This window comes from Pan paniscus, chromosome 3, assembly GCF_029289425.2.
Source record: "Pan paniscus chromosome 3, NHGRI_mPanPan1-v2.0_pri, whole genome shotgun sequence".
Classification (NCBI taxonomy): Eukaryota; Metazoa; Chordata; class Mammalia; order Primates; family Hominidae; genus Pan; species Pan paniscus.
The window spans coordinates 36,907,746-36,930,808 of record NC_073252.2 but is presented as its reverse complement, the minus strand read 5'-3'; the positions used below and the strand labels follow the sequence as shown (position 1 = coordinate 36,930,808).

Here is a 23,063-nt window from a genome sequence, read left to right as displayed (position 1 = left end):
CATAGAAGACCAGAATCCCCTACCTTGGGTTCCCTATAAATGTGCTTTGGAAAGATAGAAACTTCAAAATAAACGTTTTAGCCAAACACAACAGCACATACCCTGATTACAAACAGAGCAGGTCATTACACAGTGATACAATTTGACAGACAACATATCCCCGAACTTTTTCCTTTGAGGCCATTTTATATTATCTGACATTTTGCCAGAGAGTGCTGGTGATTAACTATCTTCAGTGTCAGCAAGGATCAAAGTCTTCTTTACGTGATTAAAGTCTTCTTTACTTCATAGATAGACTTTCAGAGTAGCTAAGGTAAACAGTACCACCAGCTCACCAAATTCATTCTCAATTTTGCAGTGATGAGACTAATGCAGAAAAATGTCTTCCTCTATTAATATTTCTCACATTTCTCAGGACATGGATTTGTACATAGTAAACTTTCAACAAACGTTCAAATGAATGAATGAATGAATGATGAATGAACAAAAACAAATGTACAAAAGATGAGCAAACTGATTTTGGATATCCTGCAAGTTTGAGAACTGAACCGACTTTGCTTGATAATACATGTTTTGCCATGTTGATGCTGCTTTAACCCCAGTTAGTTTTTTCTCTGATTACAGGGGATTTGTTATTTTACCCTCTGAATTTTTTAAATGATATCTCATATATTACTGTGCTCATTTTATATTTGCACATTTGAAAACTTATGAGACCAGGGGAGCCTCCTTTCTGATCTCTCTGCCTTCCAATGCTTTGCTTCTTTAGTTTCCTGCCTTCCTTTATACATCACTGTCAATGCAATCTCTTCGTGAGACTGCAATGTGGAAAATGTTAATAAGAGGAACCTTCTTTCAGTATCAATCTCTTCATTGGAAAATGGAAGATGAATTTGATAAACTGATGGGAAATGGTCAAAATATTCTCAGAGAAGTATGTTTGGATGGCATTTGGCACTTTCCTTGTCATTGGAAAGCAATCAGCAAAAATACAAGATAAGGAATTAATAAGCTGGAAGAGAATCTGCACAGCAATCTTATTTTATAATGTATAGATGAGTGAAGCGTAAAAATAATCATATTGTGTAGGAGTTTTGGGATCATGTATTATATTTGGCACTAGGAAAGGGGAAAGTTCTAAGGTGATTAGGATCTGTCTGAGTATTACAATATTTCGGCCAATTTAAAATACTATATGAGTGTAGGAAAAACCAATAATAAAACCAGTTTTAATAAAGTCAAATCTTCCTGAACAAATCAGCATTATTTTGGTATTTAATTTTGTCAGTTCACACAATATCATGTCTTTTTCAGCTTCTAAAGAATAATTTCAGAGTTGAGGGGAGGTGTTAATTATCTTTATTGAAACATCATGTCCTAACTTGTTAATATTCCTAAAAGGTTATCCCTGAGATAAAGTATTGGTTGTCTGTAGGAATGCTCCCTGCTGAGGAGACAAAAGTGGCTACTGCAGAAGACATATTTGGTACACATGTCTGTTGTTTTATGAAATAGATGTTTTTACAGAACAAATTTGTCAAACAGATTTTATAAATCATATAAATAGAGAATTTATATGATTCTCTATTTAATAGAGAAGCTTGATTCTATCATCTTTCTGTCATCTATCATCTGTATATATATGAATCCATGCCTATCATTTATGTAACTATCATCTATTTATCAATCAATCAAGACCTATTTACCTATTTAAGATTTTTACCCTTGAATTCCTCAAGAAAATATAAACAATTGCTGTTAAGTCTATATTTTGAGTAGACTGTTTTATACATTGAATTTCCTTAAGCAATGCATAGCAGAAAGGCTTTGTTCATGCACTGAAAAGAAATATCTATCAGTCCTCCCTCATGTATAAGGGAAGTAGGTGGAGGCCTTTGATGGTGAGTCCCAGTAAACTGCTGATAAAACTAAGGATGGCTTATCATACAGATTTCCAAATCCCTAGGAAGGCAACAGAAAAAAATGACAGGTGGCCTAGAGCCACTTTATTGAAGCGATTACTACAAATCAACTAATTCAACTCCGAAATGAGAAATAAATAAAACATGGTTGTGTTTTGTCATAGCACAGAGCCTACATTCATTGCTAGAAAATAAAAGTTTGAATATATGAATTTTAATTGCTAAAATGATGGGAAATAATATACCAATTAAGAAGCACATTGGAATCCTTGGGAAAGGAAATACATACAATATACCTGGCCTGCTATGTGATATTAGTTTTTTCTTAGACAATATTTCCTTACCTTGTTTATGTCAAATTCAAGCCAATGCATGGGGCTAGGTACCATCCAAAGAAAACGCCTCAGAGAAAAAGCTAGGGCTACACGAGGCAGATGGACGCTTTATTTTTTCCTCAGCATTCAGGAATGCAACTTATATCTGTGAAGCAGTGAGGCTGTCATCCAAGGGACCTGAAGCTGACCTCTTCTATTTGAAGAGATGCAGAACATGAGAGCAGGGAGAGATGATTCCCCTTATGTTGTCACCTCTGTGAACTGGTTCTCTAATGATGGGTGTATTTAAAATGATTCTGCCAATGATACCCAAGGGCCTGGCCCTTGAGCAGATTTAGCCAGCTGCCGGGAGCAAGCAAGTTTTGAGAACACACAATCCTCCTTTTCCCCGTGGGACCAGCCTGCCATTCTGTCTGAACCCTGTCTATCCAAATGCTCTGATCTTTGCCACTGTCTCAAGAGCATTCTCTGGACACCATTGTATTTTCTTGGGACTTGAACATACCTGAGTGCTGGACTTTTCTTCTTTTAAAATGTTAAGACCTTGAAAAATTTATCTTCACAAATTTAGAACACAGAGAACAATGTCCAAAACTCTGAGTTAATCATTGTTAAAATTTTGTCATGTTTGTTCTAGTCTTTTTTTGTTTTATAATCTAAGAAATATATCATTAATTATTTTTTAAAAGTCTCTGTTGACTTCTACTTCTGATCTCATGACCTCTTCCTAACATTGGGTAGGGTCTTCCAGTCAATGCCTTATCATTCCGGTTTTTTTGTTTTGTTTTGTTTTTTGTTTTTTGAGACGGAGCCTCGCTCTGTTGCCCAGCCTGTAGTGCAGTGGTGCGATCTCGGCTCACTGCAAGCTCCGCCTCCCGGGTTCACGCCATTCTCCTGCCTCAGCCTCCCAATTAGCTGGGACTATAGGCACCTGCTACCACCCCCGGCTAATTTTTTGTACTTTCAATAGAGACGGGGTTTCACCGTGTTAGCCAGGGTGGTCTCAATCTCCTGACCTCGTGATCCGTCTGCCTCGGCCTCTCAAAGTGCCGGGATTACAGCCGTGAGCCACCATGCCCGGCCATAATTCCAGTTTATATAAATGTTATAAATGTTGTATCCTTGGAAATTTGGGGCAAATTTATTTTAAGTCACTTATAATCTCATTTATTGATCTTCTTTAAGCTGTATTCTTAATTTTAAATCATCTACATTATAATCTCATTTACTGATCTTCTTTACACTGTATTCTTAATCTTAAATCATCTACAGTGAGCACTTTCTAAAGGCTGAGCTTAGCCTCAGAACTTTAAGCAATCCTCCTGACAAGACTCCTTACTCAATGATTAGTAACTCAATTTAACTACTTTTTATGAATGAGTTTCTTGTGGAAAAGAAAGCCTATGTGTGATTATATATATATATATATATATATATATATATATTTTTTTTTTTTTTTTTTTTTTTTTTTTTTTTTTTTTTGAGACAGGATCTGGCTCTGTCACCCAGGCTGGAGTGCAGTGGTGCAGTGGCATGATCATGGCTCACTGAAACTTCTGCCTGGCGGGCTCAAGTCCACTTCAGCCTCCTGAGTAGCTGGGATCACAGATGCATGCCCAGCAAATTTTTGTATTTTTTGATAGAGATGAGGTTTCGCCATGATGTCCAGGATGGTCTCAAACTTCTGTGTTCAAGTGATCCACCTGCCTTGGCCTTCCAAAATGTTGGGATTACAGGCATGAGCTGCAGCACCCGGCCAATACTATTATTAATAATAACATTAATAGCAGTAAACATTTGTTGAGAATGTCTTTTTTAGACATTGTTATAAACACTTTACATCCATTATTTCATGAAAGTCTTACTAATTCTGCGGTCATTGAATTATGCCAGTTTTACTGTTGAAACACAAAACTTTTGGGCCAGGTGTGGTGCCTCACACTTGTAATCCCTGCACTTTGGGACGCCCAGGCGAGTGGATCACTTGAGGCCAGGGGTTCAAGACCAGCCTGTCCAACGTGAAGAAACCTCGTCTCTACTAAAAATACAAAAATTAGCCGGGCATAGTGACTGAAGCCTGTAATCCCAGCTACTCCAGAGGCTGAGGCAGGAGAATTACTTGAACCCAGGAGGTGGAGGTTGCAGTGAGCCAAGATCATGCCACTGCACTCTGGCCTTAGAAACAGAGCAAGACTCCATCTCAAAACAAAACAAACAAACAAACAACAACAACAAGCAAAAAAAAAAAAAAAAGACAGAAAAGGAAAATTTTTACCCAAATGATGTATCTTTTCGAAGGCAAAATAATTATTTTATAAATATTTTGCAAGAGGCCTACTTTAATTTTCTTTGTAAAATAAAGCTGTCACCATTTGGTGATTACTTACTTGTGTCAGATGTGCACCTTAACGCTCATCTTCACTGCAGGACTGTAAGGTAGGTGTTATTAAACCTATTTATAGGAGAAGAAAATCAAGACTCAGAGAGTTAAATACAAGTTGCTCAAGGTCACTCAGGTAATAATGGGAGAGGTTGGATATAGGCTTAGGTGTATTGTCTCCAAATTCCATTTGTTATCTTTGACTATAAGGCACAATAAGAATCCCAGAGCTGTGCTTTCCAAAAAGAAGAATTAATATCACAAGACAAATTTATTTTATTATTTGTCTTTCCTCTGGTGTTATCACAAACATCCTAAGCAGAGTCTATTAACTTTGATAAATGCTTTTGCATGCACAGAGATTTTCCACTCAAGATCTATTTTCAAACATATTTAACAAGAGGAGAAGAAAAAAAGAACCAACAACAGTTCAGCCAGCATTCTTGTAATGTTGTGTTAATAATAATCTCTTCCCAGACAGATGCCCTAAAAGTTCATTGCTGGAGATAGACACTTAGATTAACATTTCTTTCTCAGGATTAAAATAAAAAATGACAAGTGTGCTTGGCTATGCAACCTAAAACTGAGAAAAATCTAAAAAAAAAAAGCTATGATCTCATTAAAGAACAAAACCAAACCAGTTATTTTCAAGATCTTAAAGACACATATATTGTGCATGCCTAATATTTTCTTTTCCCACCTACAACATTCAAAATTTAATAAATAAGAAATGTTAAAGTAATACAATTTTAAGGATTCAGGCCAATTTTATGGCCAGAGACATATTTTCAGTGTCTGGTAATACTTAAAACCTTGGCTATTATGGGTCTCAGCCCATCCCAATGTCTGAATTTTCTGGACCTCTTGGGGAAAGAATTAAATGTCAATGCTTCATAAGGACCAGAGAAAATAAAATGTATTTGACTTTTTTTTAAGGCCATAGGAATAATACACCATAATCTATGGCTTGTGAAGCCTCTAGTATGCCCATTTAATATTATATGGAATTTCATTTCCGCTGAAGAACACTTAGCCATATTTTTGTTAGAAAAAGAACTACTATAAAAGTTATCAAATAATTTAAGATGTGCTTGGATACTTTCCAAGTTAGGTAGAGAAAACTGTACTGAGCTCCTCAGAAAAGGTACAAAGACTCAGAGAATGTATGGAGTACTTAGAGGGAGATCCTAGTTGAAACAGAGTGCAGAGGGTGCCTGGATTAAACTACATAGGAATGATGTATGTTGCTGAGGAGTGAGATGACAGTCATTGTCATTCCCACATATTTTTATGTGTACAATATATCAAATTAAGTATGGAAATCACTGAGTGTCCACCCTTGCTTCCAGCAGGCCTTTTTAAAACGGTTACCTCTGTAGAGATAGCATCTGTAAATACCGCTTGAAAATTGTGAGCCCTGCCATCCCCAGCATTTCCTACTTCCTTTGTCTGCAGTATATGTATTCATACATATAATTCATGTAATCCATATCAGCATCTGCTAAGTTACACATTTTATTTAAGTGTTTATTTTTATCATATCTTACTAGAATATGTTTCCAGAAGACAAAGATTAATGGCCACTACATTCACCACTCTCTCTCCAGTATCTAGGAGAATACCTGACACACAGTAGGTTCTAAATAAATAGTTGTTGAATAAATTACTGAAAAAATATGTAAAAAGGGGTCACATTTGGCCATTTATTTTATGAGGCTGCTAACTCTGCTATTCAAAATTTCTTTTGGATAGGGGTACTAAAATACATCTCATGTTATGAGGCTAATACAGTGTTGGTTAAAAAGACATTTTAACCTTCAGCATTAAAAAGGAAAATTTCAAAATTTAAAACATGTCTCACGTAAAAAGATGCAAAATCTCCAGGGAATATTAACACACTAGGCCAGCTGCAGTGGCTGATACCTATAATCCCAGCACTTTGGGAGCCTGAGGTGAGAAGATGGCTTGAGACCAGGAGTTTGAGACCAGCCTGGGCAACATAGTGAGACCCCTCTCCCCAATCTCTGCAAAAAAATTTTAAAAATCAGCTGGGCATGGTAGTGTGCACCTGCAGTCCCAGCTACTCAGGAGGCTAACACAGGAGGATTGCTTGAGCCCAGGAGATTGAGGCTGCAGTGAGCTGTGATCATGTTACTGCACTGCAGCCTGGTTAATAGAGTGAGACCTTGTCTTTAAAAAAATAAAAAATTAACACACCAACATTAGTAAATAATTTAATTTTATTTAATTTTATTTATTTTTTGAGACAGAATCTCACTCTGTCACCCAGGCTGGAGTGCAGTGGCGCAATCTTGGCTCACTGCAGCCTCCACCTCCCAGGTTCAAGCAATTCTCCTGCCTCAGCCTCCCGAGTAGCTGGGATTACAGGCAAGTGCCACCACGCCCGGCTAATTTTTTGTATTTTTAGTAGAGACGGGGTTTCACGGTATTAGCCAGGATGGTCTTGATCTCCTGACCTCATGATCTGCCTGCCTCGGCCTCCCAAAGTGCTGGGATTACAGCCATGAGCCACAGTGCCCAGCCAGTAGTTAATTTTTTAAAAGATTAACCATCATTATCAACGTAGATTTATCCAAGGAATACTAGATGAATTAGTAGATTAAGACAGAAAAATCATACGTCCATCTGGGTAGATGCAGAAAAGGTTTGACATAAATCAACATTTATTCATGATTTAAAATCAGATGCAGTGTGGGAAGAAAAAGAAGTTCCCCTAACAGATAGAATGTCTTCATAAGCATATAGCAAATGTTATACTTAACAATGAAATATTGTAAGTATTGTTAAATTTTGTTTAACATCAGACATAAGGAAGCCTGATATAGTAAATTCTCCTTAGCATTGTACTGATGTTTCTATTCACTGCAGTAAAGGGGAAAAAAAATCTATAGACATCTTAGAAGTAATAAGAGAGTTCAGCAATGTAACTGGGAAAAAATATAAAATGTATTATATTTCTGTATAAAACAATAAAAAGAAAAATTTGAAAGATCATAGTATTATCAAAATGTGAAGTACCTTGTATGAAATCACATTTATGGTTTTGAACATCCAACATTAAGATTATAATTTTTTCTCAAATTCATGTATAGATTCAAAGCAATTTCAATCATTCCCGTACATTTTTTGATAAATTTTAATATAATTGTAAAATGTAATGAATAACCAAGATAGTCTTGAAGAAGGCTAAATTGAGGAGATATGCCCTATCTAATATGAATAATTAGCTTTTTTAGAGAGTTTCAATAGTAAAGATAGAAAATGATAGTTTAGCAAGTAAAGGATGCTAAGATAATTAATTATCTATGTGGAAAATACAATTATAACTTTACGTTATATCATACTATAAAAATCAATCACAAGTGGTCTATAGAAATAAAAATGAAACTCAAAAGCTTTTAGAATGTAGTACAGAAAATTGCTTTCATCACTTTGAAAAAGGAAGGCTTTCTTAAATAAGACATAAAGTTGATAGATTTTACTATTTTAAATTATAAATGCTGATATGGTTTGGTTGTGTTCCCACCCAAATCTCATCTTGAATTGTAGATCCCACAATATACATGTGTTGTGGCAGGGACTGGTGGGAGGTAATTGAATCATGAGGGTGGGTCTTTCCTGTGCTATTCTCATGATATTGAATAAGTCTCATGAGATCTGATGGTTTTATAAAGGGAAGTTTCCCTGCACAAGTTCTCTTCTCTTGTCTGCAGCCATGTAAGATGTGCCTTTCACCTTCCACCAGGATTGTGAGGCCTTCCCAACCACGTGGAACTGTGAGTCCAGTAAAGCCCTTTCTTTTGTAAATTGTCCTGTCTCTGGTATGTGTTTACCAGCATCATGAAAACAAACTAAAAAATTTTAATACTTTTTGTCATTGACAGCATTTGTATTAGTATAAAAAGATAATTCCCTAGAGTGAGAGAAAAAAAAATTTGTTACAGATAGAGCTGGCAAGGAAGTATTATCTAGAATATCTATGTATATATATGCATGTTAATTTATATTAATATTTATGTTTAAGTTTATTTTTATATTTATGTTTATTTTCTCAAAAATTATAATAGAAAGTAATAAAGTAAAAGAATCTAAAATGAAAAGGGACAGAAGATAAACACTTCAAAAAAGAAGCTATATGATTAACCAATACATATGTGAAAATTTTTTATTTTACTAGTAATCAGAGAAATAAAAAGAAAAACACAATGAGAAATAAAAACACAAAATTTATATTGGCAAAATTAAAATTTCTGACAATACTTAATCTTGTTAGCCAAGTGCAATAAAGGAAACTTGCATTCTGCACTGAGAGAGTAAATTGGCACAAACACTTTTGAAAGCAGTTTGATATATTGATCCAGAAAATGCACTCCACAATGTTTTCTGTATGTTGTTTGTACAAAAATGATCATAGCAAAAAATTCTGAAAGCAACTCAAATGTTCATTAAGTATGTATTATGAACATAAATTTATTTGTACAATGTAATATTATACACCAGTGAAAATTAATGAGCTATAGCTCCTTTTATTAACATAGATGAATTTTGCAAACATGATGCGAAGTAAAAATGGTAAATTCCAAAAGAATACAAAAAAATGAATATTTATTGAATGAATTAAAGAGTAGAGAAAAAGAAGAAATATTTCTTGTTCAGGAATTTATACAAAGGTGATAAAATTAAAGTATAATTAAAACAGAAGGAGGATAATTTAAAAAATTCAGAATCGAGGCTATTCTGAGGGAGGGTTATTAAAGGTTGTGTTGTTGGAGAGGGATCCATAACAAGGCTTTTCAAGGTACTTTACAAGGTCTCTACTACTGAGATGCTTATAGGAATGTTCATTTATATTTCATATACTTCTCCGTGCATATGATGTTTTTATTATACAATAAAAATTTTTATAAAGGAAACAGACAAATCTAAATTTAGAGATTTACTGAAGTCTTAAAGCCAGAAAGTTCTAGAACAGTGCTATAACCCTGATTGGATCAATTCTCTTTAGGTCCACAGAAATACTCCTGCTAAATCTCTACTCTGGCCTTGGAAAACAATCAAATTCTTTACATCTCACCTCTACCTACCCCATCTGTGCTCCTCAGCTGGCACACTTAGCATGTTTCTACTGATGCCCTAGAATGACACTCGGCCTTATATTAAATAAGAAATCTAGAGAACATCTTGAACTCTTTCTGCTCCTCCACCATGTGACTCCAGAAGTTCTGGATATGTTCCATGGCAGTTGTACAAAATGTACCATAACATAATAAAGTCAGCAATAATGGCTTATGTTTGTTGAGTCTCTATACTATCTTTTTTGCTACTGTCTATACTCAGCAGAAGACCAAACTTTTCCTTTAAAACTACAGTACAAATCATGTTTCTTTGATGTTCATAATGCACCTGTGATTTCCCATTGTACTTAGCATAGAAGCCAAGGTCCTTACACTGGTCCAAAGGTGCTTCCTGATCAGTTGCTTGCTATCTCTCTCACCTGATCCCTTCCTGGGCTCCTGTGGCTCAAACTACTTCAATCTTGGCTTCTAGGCTTCTTTTCCAGCATGTCAGTTCCTCAGCCTTCCTTTGTAATGTTCTGGGATGTTCTTCCCCAGATATCTGCATGAACGACTTCCGCACTCCTTTATGGTTTTACCCAAATACTAGTTGGCAACAAAGCCCTAGCCAGCTCATTTAAAATTACCACTGTGGCCTCCCATAGACTCCCTCCACTATCTCAGCCTCATTCAATATTTGTATTAACATTTATCACCATCTATACACTTGTATCCATGCATGTGTGTGTATAATTATTTTGTATGTTTACTGTTGTCTGCTGGTCTTTACTCCATGAGGCTCCATGAGGCAGGAATTATTCGTTGTTGCTGTTTTTTACTGATTTTTTTCACTTGAGTATCTTTGTCTCCTTTCTTTCTGTTCTGCATTCTGGATTTTTAAAAATATCTATGTTTCAGTTAACTAATACTCTTTTCAATAGTGTCTAATAGATGTTTCACATTTCCATTCATTTACTATGTTCAGGGATGGTCACTTTAATTTTGAGAAGACTTATTTTGTGTTTTTAAAAGCTACCAGGTAAATTGTTATGTTATCTTTCTCCTTTTTCATACTATCAATTCCCATTCTTATTTATTCAAGTCCCTTAAGTATATTTACTTTATATTCTGTGTCTGATAATTTTAACATCAGCAGTATTTTGAGATCTGATCTTGCAGTTTCTTTTTATATACTTTATTCTACTTTTTTTTTTAAATTGTCACATAAAAATTGTACATTCTATGGGGTACATAGTGATGGTTCAAATACTATATTACCCTGTATAGTGATCAGGGTAACTAGCATATTTATTATGACAGACATTTATCATTTCTTTGTGTTGGGAACATTCAATATCCTCTTTGTAGTTATTTGAAACTATACATTATTGTTAACTATAATTATCATATACTGGTATATAACAAGAAGATATTTATTCTATCTAGCTATAATTTGTGTCCTTTAACATATCTCTCTGCATCTAATCTTGCAGTTTGTGACCATAATAATTCTTCATTGTTTCCTAATTAGCTTCTTCATTTATTTGTATATGTATATATGTATGTATGTATGTATGTATATATGTATGTATGTATCTATTGGTGATCTTCTAGAAGGTCCTTGGTACTTTATGATAGCAACAGGTGTGTGTGTGTGTGTGTGTGTGTGTGTGTGTGTGTGTGTGTGTGTTGGCTTGAAAGTCTATTGTTCTTAAAAAAAAAAATTTCTGATTGCTTCTGCCAGTTTCCTAAAGACACTACCAAACGAAGACCTCTTTACACTAACTTTTATATTTCTTTGTGGAGCATGATTTTTTCCCCAATTTACCACTGATATATTGACTTTCAGGAGTCCTAAGTTGGTGAAGGAGACACTAAAAAATCTTTCCACTAACTAGAGAACCCCAGGCCTCATCTCCTAAACCTGACATGCTTGGCATATTAAAACCGAGCCTCTGAGCCACCAGGATCAGCTGAATCCCAGGAAAAACACCGACTCTATGACTTGCCTACTTTCTGGCCTCTATGCATTTGTCTTACCTTACTAGTAGCTCAACAATGCATGAAAAAGTTTTAAATGCATTGTATTGGGTGGGGTTCCTCTGAACATCTGTCCTACTATATTGCAGAAAATGAACCCATTGATAGAATTTTAATTAAATTTCTAGGGTGTGCTGAAAATATGCTTCAGTGTAAGGAAACAACGAGCTACTTCCCAAGATACCAAATTTATAAATATCTAAATACCACTCAGTAAATATTACATTTAAATATATATTGATTTAACAAATAGAAAATACTTGTTATGGAGATGGCACGGTGGCTCGTGCCTGTAATCCTAGCACTTTGGGAGGCCGAGGTGGGCGGATTGCCTGAGCTCAGGAGTTCAAGACCAGCCTGGGCAGCACGGTGAAACCCTGTCTCTACCAAAATACAAAAGAAATTAGCTTGGCGTGGTGGCATGCACCTGTAGTCCCAGCTACTAGGAGGCTGAAGCAGGAGAATAGCTTGAACCAGGGAGGTGGAGGTTGCAGTGAGCCGAGATCGCACCACTGCACTCCAGCCTAGATGACAGAGCAAGACTCCGTCTCTAAAAAAAATAAAAAATAAAAAATAAAATAAAATAAACAAAATACTTGTTATGGATCAGCAAATAAATAAATGCAATTTTTAGCTTACTTTAGAAAAGTTCATTCACTAAAAAAAATTTACAATATTTTGTATAAATGGTGTTCATAAAATATATGCATATTCTTATTCTGCTCTCATTCCCTGAGAAGCCATAATTAGTTTTATTGCAATAAGTCATCACAGAATTAAAAATTGCAATTTAAACATTTTTATGCATTAACGAAATATTCTGATGCTATCTTTTTTTAGTCTTGCAAATAACTTTGAGATTTGTGGAAAGACTGCTTTAATTGAAGACAACACTAACATTTAATTTAGAAATCTTTTGTATAAAGATTCGTATATTGAAAAGGGATATATAATTATATCTTTATTTATTATTTAAAACACAATTATCAAGTTAAATAATTCTGTTAGATGTACATATTTTAAAGAATATAAGGCCTTTCAAAACATGAAGCAGCATTATTGTAATAGAATCTGTGTATAAAAATTATGATTTTTGTATTATAGTCTGTGATCTGATCTTTTTTCATTTCCCTATGTCAGAAGACTATGACAGAAAATTATAAAGTCAGAGAACATTAAACCTAGATGAAACCTCAAAATAATCTAGCTCAACTCCTTAGCTTTAAAAATCAGAAAACACAGATGGAGCTAAATTATTTTTCTTACGACAGTAACTAACTCATTTTAAGACAGGAGTGAAACCTGGGTCTTTCTAGTTAGTAACCAAGGCTCTTTTTCCATTACAACATTCAGATTCATATTTGGCACTTATTGAATAAATGCCTTCTACTCTTGTAGTATTTATTGTCCCTTAAGAGAATGCTATTACTGCCTATCTGGCCTGCTTGTCTGTATATGCTTCCAGTGTACGCCTGTGTCTGTGCACTTGGTAAAAGGGAGGCACTGAGTGGAAGAACAAAATGGCCTTGCATTACTCTTCCCTTATTGTGTATGTATATACAACTACACTACTCTACCTCATTAGGCCCACAGATCTTTGCCATTTATATTTTCAGAAGATCTAAGAATGAGGTACATACTTGATTTCTAGTTATTCTCTTAGTTTTCCCATGCATCTTATCATTAATGTTAAAATTGTTGTTTTCCTTAAATAGTATGTTAAATAAACATAAATCTTCAAAAGTTCTGAGTTTTCATTTCTAAAAATGTAAAAAAAAAAAAAGGTAACTTAAGGATGAAGACTCAGAATATATTAAAATGTACAAAATTGACCCAACTCTAGTTTTTGGCCAAACCTCTGTACCAAATTAATTTTTCTTTTTCTCTTTTTGTCCTTTCTCTCTCCCCATTACACACAACACACACACACACACACACACACACACACACACACACACATACAGTACTATAATTTTCAGTTTGGCTGAAATAAGTAAAATTTGTAGTGAGCTCCTGAGATCTCATCTGATACCATGGCAAATAGCTAAATTGTAATGTTTATTATGTTAGTTTAGGTTTTTGTTTTAATTACAGAAATTGATGCTAAGCAACAATTAGAAAACATTCTAATAAACAAGCTTGCTAATCTCAGCACTAGTTGTAATTGTTAAAGCAAATTAAAATGGAGACCAGGGCCGGGCAAGGTGGTTCATGCCTATAATCCCAGGACTTTGGGAGGCCGAGGTGGCTGGATCACGAGGTCAGGAGTTCGAGACCAGCCTGGCCAATGTTGCGAAACCCTGTCCCTACTTAAAATGCAAAAATTAGCCAGGCTTGGTGGCATGCACCTGTAGTCCCAGCTACTCGAGAGGCTGAGGCAGAAGAATTGCTTGAACCTGGGAGGCTGAGGTTGCAGTGAGCCGAGATCACACCACTGCACTCCAGCCTGGGCGACAGAGCAAGACTCCATCTCAAAGAAAAAAAGAAACCAGTCCTGAAAAAATCCTGAGCAGATGAAAACATTTAGACTTTAAAGTAGCCTTAACTTTGAAATGCAAATATAAGTGAAACATAACTTAGGCTATTTTTTTTGTAAATGCTTGTTTAGCAAAAAAACAAAAAAAAACAAAACTTAAGCTCAACCAATGAGATGCTGCTAACTTACAATTTTATAACCAGGAAATTTCCAGCATAATAGAACAAATAAGGCAACTCTGTAACTAATCGATCAGATGTAGTCTTCATTTCTGCCTTCACCTCATAAAAGCCATCCCTTATGCTTTTCAACAGGACCCCACACCGTCAGTTGGTTTGGTGCTTACTGACTCACGAATCACTGTTTGCACAAATAAACTCTTTAAATTTTTTATTGTGTCTCAGTCTTACTTTCATTATAATAAACCTATTAACAATCTAAATGTACCAAAATATAAGGCTGGTTAAATGGTATGGTCATCCACATTGTGAGACGCTAAGAGTGCAAACTTTGGCATCAGACAGACCAGGTGCAAATCTGGCTAAGTTACTGACAAAGTGGTTCCCCAAATGAGCAGAGTTTGAGAATTACCCATGGAGCTTCTTAAGGATACAGAAGCCTGGAACTGACCTCATAAATTCTAATTCAGTAGGTCTGGGCTGGAGTCAGGCATTGATATGTTTAACAAGCTGCACATGTGGTTTATATAAACACACTTAAGTTTCCAAATTAGTTGGCCTCTAAAAGTCTGTTTCTCATCTATAAAGTGAATGACATATAATACCTATTTATAACATTACTAGAGGGTTATATAAGATAATCTATACAAGGTAATTTAAGAATTTACCTTGCACATGGTAAATGTAGCAAGTATGTAATCTATTCAGATTTTTTGCCAACTGCTGCTATTATTACTATTGTCCCTTCTACTATTGTAACTACCACTTTTAACTGCTGTAATTATCATCATCATTAGTAGATTAGGTTAGATTATCACTATTATATTATTCATTTATGAAATAGTATGCAGTCATTGTATTACATTCCTGCTTTAGAGAAAGACTGAGGCCAATAAATGCTCACAATGTATTTAGTCAGAAGGTAATTATAATTTTCTTTAATTATCCAAGCTGTAAAAAACATAAAATTATATATAAATGCACAGAAAAAAACTGTAAGAATTGCACTGATTATATAGCTAACCTTATCTCTGCATGAAGAATTGTTTCTTTTTCTTCTTTGGGAATTTCTGTATTTCTAAAATTTTCTGGTCTTGCCGAACTAGATTTAAGATTCCAATTGCACGCTTAATTGACACCCATACAATGAGAGATGCTTTGTATTATGCACTGATGAAGCCCCAGGCTTCAAGAGGACCACAATGGGAAGAACAATGTCTGGTTAAAACAAAGTGGCTTTAATAAAGACTTTCCTGGATTCCCCTCATCCTCATATACAGAAAATTATCAATCTGTTTCATCAAGTAGTTCATTTCTCCCTCCTTTAGAAAATAGTCTGAGCTGGACTTGGGGCCGCATACACTTTCATTGTAGTTCTATCACAAGCTCCGCGCAGGTCTGGCCTCTTCATGAAGCTCTTTTCCTCTTGCTGTCTCCTTACATCCTTCACTGGCTCTTCCTTCCTTTTCTGGCAAAACCTGTTAGTAGCAGGCATCTGCCTAACACTTACTCAGCAGTGGATTCTGAAAAAGCTCCTCAACTGTCTCATTGACTTGGTTATAGCCCCTCCTCATTCCTCACTTCAGGTCACCCATCTTTTTATCCAGCATGTCAGCACTGAGGCGAATCAACCATTCTCTGTTTCTTGCAGTCCTGTTTGCTTTCTTGGCTCTCCTCACTACCCACTCAAGACTGTTTCAAAGAAAAAGCTGTGCAGAGGCCAGTGGTTTACAATTATTTATCTGTGTTGCATGGAATGAAGTGGATGGACTAGACTTGGATATGTAATATCCAAATTTCAGTTTATACACTGGAACCAAAACAGTAATAAAAATAAATTCTATTCGGTTTACTGAAGGACTATCATATATTAAAACCCATATGTGGTATTTCACATACTCTGTTTTTATTTAATAGAGGGTATATGTGGATTATGCTGGCTTATAAAACTGATCTATATGAAACCTAAAGTGGATTGACTAGGTAATTACCATTTACAATAAAAGGTGGAGTAGCAAATGGTTTTTCCGACATGGAAAAATACACTAATGTCATAAGTCAGGTAATATCCCTCTACTGAGAAATTACCAAACTACAGGAGAGGAAAAAATGTGTGTAACTAAGCATCTAAATGTAGCTATAAAACAGATAGATTTTTGCTATGGGTGATAAAACAACCAGCATTAAATTGTTAAGGAAAAATATTTCAAATATAAGGTACCACATGAAGTGATAAATACATTTCCATAGACTTTTTAGGATTTATCACTAACTGTAGGAGTACTAGGAGCTACTGCTACCAACTACTTATTTTCAGTAACTTTTCCCTTATTTCAAAGTTCAACCTAAAGTTTTTTGGACTAAAGATTGTGCTACTTAGATAGAGAGAATGAAAAAAACCAAAATTTGAAAACTTATTTTGTCCTCCATCATGTTACACATCATCTATGCCAAGCAATGGCTATGTCTCTTTCTTCTTTCTCCAAACATAAGAAAAAGCATACCATTTTCTTGCCTTTACCTTTTTTCACAAACCTCTGGTTATTCTAGGATTTCTATTTCCAGACACTATTCTGAGACATCTGTGCCTCTCCTATATTCATCCTAAATTATGCATCTTTTTCTCCATCATTTTTTTTCTACCTACTGTTATTGAATTTAGGCCTGTAGGAGTTGCCTTATTGATGATTTCTAAGATACCATAACCACTCTTTTTTTTCCTCATTGGTATCATGTGCCAACATCTAATCAGATTTATGTTTTTGACCCTCTTCTTTTTTAAATCCTAGGATATGAAAACATGCTAACCTTTGATTTTACAATGTCTGATGAGCTAAAACAAAAAAAATTGCAAAAAAATCTCATAATGTTTTAAGAAAGTTTATGAATTTGTGTTGGGCTGCATTCAAAGCTGTCCTGAGCTGCATACAGCCTGCCACCTGCGGGTTGGACAAGCTTACTATACAGAAATGGTGTTTACTATTGTATACTGAGAGAATGTATCTTTTTCTTCTTTTCTACCTCTTTTCTCTAGAATTTATACTACTTCTTAACTACCTACTTCTTATTCAAAAGTACAAGAAAGTACAAAGACTATTTAATAAGTACAAGTTTATTTCCATTACAATCTAATAAATTTGACATTTAGAAGAGAAGATACACTTAATAAAATACACTTATAAGGACTGACTAGCTATAAAATTATTGAATTATAGATCCATATCACCTCTGGTACAAAGAAAATAGCAGGATTCATCTACTCACCTTCTGACTGATTGTTCAACTATATATATATGTGTGTGTGTGTGTATACATATTTAAAGATCTAATATAATGTAACAGAATTGAAAATGACTAAACCAGTAGTGTTATTAACACAATTGCATTGTTATGCTTTTCTTTAACTATCTGGATGTCTAGCTATGAAATCAATTTATATTCAATCCAACACCAGAAAAAACTAGCTGCCTCACATCAATGTAAATACCTTGTTATGTCAACTTTTATTCTTTATGACTTATGACTGATTTAAGGCTCAGAGAAATATAGGTATGGAATTTAGTTTAATAGCATTTAGGTTATGTTTTGTTTGTTTTGTTTTTAGATGGAGTCTCACTCTGTCCCCCAAGTTGTAGTGCAGTGGCACGATCTTGGCTCCCTGCAACCTCCACCTTTCAGGTTCAAGCAATTATCCTGCCTCAGCCTCCCAAGTAGCTGAGACTACAGGAGTACACCACCACCCCCTGCTAATTTTCGTATTTTTATAGTAGAGACAGGGTTTCATCGTGTTGGCCAGGCTGGTCTAAAACTCCTGATTTCAAGTGATCCGCCCGCCCGCCTCGTCCTCCCTAAGTGTTGGGATTACAGGCCTGAGCCACTGCAATTGGCAGCATTTTGTTTTTCATTAGAACTTTACATTTAACGATATCCTGGAAATACAAGAAGGATAACCTACCTCTGTTAAGTGCTGAACTTTCTATCAGGGGTGATCTGAAAGCCTGGAGAAATTAGATTCCAACTAAACTACTAAACTTATTGCATAATCAGAGGCCACCACCTAGGATGCTTTTGGAGAAAACAGACTGAACTTTCCATGGTAGAAAAACGTGGTCTGACTTGCTAGGGCAGTACATTTCAGTTCTTACTAGTCCATTGGCATTGTACAGCTACTAAGCCCTCTGGATATAGTATTGGCTTAGTAGCTGTACAGAACCAGATGACCCATAATCAAAGGCTTTGTTGTATAATTTACAGCAAATGAAATAGAATTCTGCTATCTTTATTTTGTTTTCATAAATCCAGTTCTGAAAAAAATGAATAAAAGGAACAAAGGTTATTATATAATAGCAAACAACTTCTTCCCAAACAGTACAATATGATTAATTTATATCACTTTTAATACGAATTCTTAGAACAGCCAATGAATGCCCTCAAGCCAAAGGCCACTAGAATCACCTGTAGTTGAGGAAAGTTAATTTATTAATGTGTTGACAAGACAGTGGAAAGCACACCATTGAAAGTAATAAAGTATCTCTCAATAAGAGCATGTTACAAATGACTTTTTATAGGATTTGGGCTTGGGTGAGGCGATTTGGAGGAGAGTTCAAGGAAATGGGGCTTTGTACTGCGTTGGATGTTGTCAGGAATTTGAATAATTCTATGATTGTTTATCTTTGTATTTCTTATTTGGAAAGAAAGAATGTGAGACAGAGCTACTGCTGTAATTGGTAAATAGCAGTTACTCATAATTGGCCAGAATAGGGGACTTGATGGTAATTTTCTATAGTTTAGACAATGAACTATTTAGCCTAATTTATAAAAATCACAGGATGACCTCATATGATAATGTCCTGTGAAAATCTTATGTTCAACAGAAGGACATTTGTATTAGTCCATTTTCAAACTACTATAAAGCAATGTTGGAATCTGGGTCACTTATAAATGAAAAAGGTTTAAGTTTAATTGACTCACAGTTCTGCATGGCTGGGGAAGCCTCAGGAAACTTACAATCATGGTGGAAGGTGAAGGAGAAGCAGGCACCTTCTTCACAAGGTGGCAGGGGAGAGAAGAGCAGGGGAAACTGTTATTTATAAAACCATCTGATCTGGTGATAATTCACTCACTATCACGAGAACAGCATGAGGAAAAACACCTGGGATGGTTAATACTGAGTGTCAACTTGATTAGATTGAAGGATGCAAAGTATTGATCCTGGGTGTGTGTGTGTGAGGGTGTTGCCAAAGGAGATTAACATTTGAGTCACTGGGCTGGGGAAGGCAGACCCACCCTTAATCTGGTGGGCACAATCTAATCAGCTGGGCACAATCTAATCTGGTGGGCACAATCTAATCAGCTGCCAGCAAATATAAAGCAGGCAGAAAAACATGAAAAGGTGAGACTGGCCTAGCCTTTCTCCCATTCTGGATGATATATATATATATATATATATATATGTTTATATATGGAGATATATATATATTTATATATGGAGATATATATATGGAGATATATATATGGAGATATATATATGGAGAGAGATATATATATGGAGAGAGATATATATATGAAGATATATATGAAGATATATATATGAAGATATATATATGAAGATATATATATGAAGATATATATGAAGATATATATGAAGATATATATGAAGATATATATGAAGATATATATATGAAGATATATATGAAGATATATATGAAGATGATATATATATGAAGATATATATATGAAGATATATATATGAAGATATATATATGAAGATATATATATGAAGATATATATGAAGATATATATGAAGATATATATATGAAGATATATATATGAAGATATATATATGAAGATGATATATATGAAGATATATATATGAAGATATATATATGAAGATATATATGAAGATATATATGAAGATATATATATGAAGATATATATGAAGATATATATATGAAGATGATATATATATGAAGATATATATGGAGATATATATATGAAGATATATATATGGAGATATATATATGAAGATATATATATATGGAGATATATATATGAAGATATATATATATGGAGATATATATATGGAGATATATATATGGAGATATATATATATGGAGATATATATATGGAGAGAGATATATATGGAGATATATATATGGAGAGAGATATATATATGGAGATATATATATGGAGAGATATCTATGGAGATATATATATGGAGAGATATATATATGGAGATATATATATATGGAGAGATATATATATGGAGATATATATATGGAGAGATATATATATGGAGATATATATATATGGAGAGATATATAATATGGAGATATATATATATGGAGAGATATATAATATGGAGAGATATATATATGGAGAGATATATATATGGAGATATATATATGGAGATATATATATGGAGATATATATATGGAGATATATATATATGGAGATATATATATGGAGATATATATATATGTGGAGATATATATATATGTGGAGATATATATATATATATATGGAGATATATATATATATATATATATATATATATATATATATATATATCTCCTATTAGTTCTGTCCCTCTAGGGAATGCTGACTAATACAGATTTTGGTACCAGTAGTGGTTCCAGAGGGACAGAATATTAAGGATGGGGTTCTTTAATTTTGGGGATTCTAGAGTTTGCTGCTTAATATGATTAGATGCAAAAATGCTAAGGACTCTACTTCTAATAGTATGGAGAACACTGACAGTCTTTGGCATGAACTATTTAGAGAGTTATGCAAAATAAATACATTTGACACTCCTGATTCACTGCTTGTGAGAAGCAAGGAGTTTAGTGACTCTATACATAATACCTTTGACCATATGTGGAGAACTAAGGAACATAATGAAGCTAGTTGATGCTCTTAAGTAGAGTGGACAAAGTGATGAAATAAAATGATGAACTTAGGGATTCTGTCTTCCAGCTTCAGAAGCAGATACTGAGCCTCAAATCTGCTAAGATTGCCCTGAGTGAGTCTTATCTCCTGTAGAGAAAAAGCTGAAGTTGTGGAAAAACAGACACAAGCTCTTATTATGTGTGTGGCTGACCTGCAACAAAAGGTGGATGCACATCCTTGCCTGCTGTCTATTGTTAAAGTGAGGGCACTGATTGAAAAGAATGGGACCCTACGTTCTTGGAATGGGGATGTGTAGGAGGAACCTGACGAAACTGGGGACACTGAGTTTGTAAACTCTGATGAATCCTTTTTGCCAGAAGGAACAGCTTCCCCATCCCCAGTAGTGGCAATATCCCCTCCCAGACCCATGCTACCATCAGCCTTTCCACCTTTGTCTGAGGACATAAACCCTGTACTGCCTGAGGCAACAGTGCTGGCCTACCCTGAGGTGGTTGCCAAGCAAACTCATGTTGATTCTCCTCGGAAGCCACTCTCAACATTCCTGTTTGCTTCTAGACCTGTAACTAAACTAAAGTCCCGGCAGACCCCTGGAGGTGAGGTTGACAGTGTGACCCATGAGGAGGTGTGTTACACTTGAAAAGAACCACTGGAGTTTTCTAATTTATAAACACAGCAATCTGGAGAACAGGCACAGGAATGCATATTAAGGGTATCAGATAATGGCGGAAGGACCACAGAGTTGTATCAAGCTAAATTTATTGATTTGGGTCCACTCAGTAGGGACTCTGCTTTCAGTGGTACAGCTTAGGGCATTAAAAAAGGTTCTGATTGTTTATTGGCTTGGTTAGCTGAAATATGGATTAAAAGATGGCCCACTGTGAATGAGTTGGAAATGCCTGATCTCCCTTGGTTTAACGTAGAGGAAGGGGTACAAAGGCTTAGGGAGATTGCAGTGATGTAGAGGATTAGTCACTTTAGACCTACTCATCCCAGCTGGGAGAGTCCAGAAGATATACCCTTGAGCAATGCCTTGTGAAATAGATTTGTGAGGGTAGCACCTGCATCTTCAAAGAGCCCGGTAATTGCTCTTCTCGGTATGTCAGATCTAACAGTAGGAACCATAATCATTCAGCTACAAAACTTAAATACAGTGGGAATAATTAGATCTTGAGGTGGCAGAGGCCAAGTGGCAGCACTCAGCCTTCACAGGCAAGGTGGGCGTATAATGGACAGCAGAGACAAAGTAGCAATCAGAATAGTCTGACTTGTGTATAGCTCTGGCATTGGCTAATTAATAACGGTGTTCCTAGAAATGAAATTGGTAGGAAAACTACTGCATTCCTACTTAATTTATATGAGGAGAAAACATCTAGGTCAAATGGACAAAAGACTAATTTGAATGATTAAAACTGAGAATCACGGTCTCTCAATCAATTTCCAGACTTGAGTCACTTTATAGATCCAGAACTCCTTGAATAAAGGGGAGGCCGTGTCCCCTTGAGGAAAGACCCCATTACATTACCAACAATTTATGCAGTGAATCTTTCTTCCATCCTCCTCTAGGACACCTCCAGCCTTTTACCAGGGTAACTGTGCAATGGGGAAAGAGAAATAATCAGGCATTTCAGACTGATCAGACTGGCTCTGAGCCGATGTTGATTGCAGAGGACCCAAAACATCTTTGTGGTCCTCCAGTCAAAGTAAGGGCTTATGGAGGTCAGGTTAATGGAGTTTTAACTCAGGTCCA

The 23,063-nt window shown here is 35.2% G+C and overlaps 1 long non-coding RNA gene across 1 annotated transcript in view; it reads right to left on the bottom strand.

Moving 5' to 3' along the window:
- The window catches only part of LOC134730198 (uncharacterized), an 85,872-nt gene that overhangs the window by 20,137 nt on the left and 42,672 nt on the right, over window positions 1–23,063 (bottom strand). The window contains exon 2 of the long non-coding RNA XR_010111865.1: window positions 4,645–4,709. This is a non-coding gene — a long non-coding RNA (uncharacterized LOC134730198). The remainder of the gene's footprint in view (window positions 1–4,644; window positions 4,710–23,063) is intronic.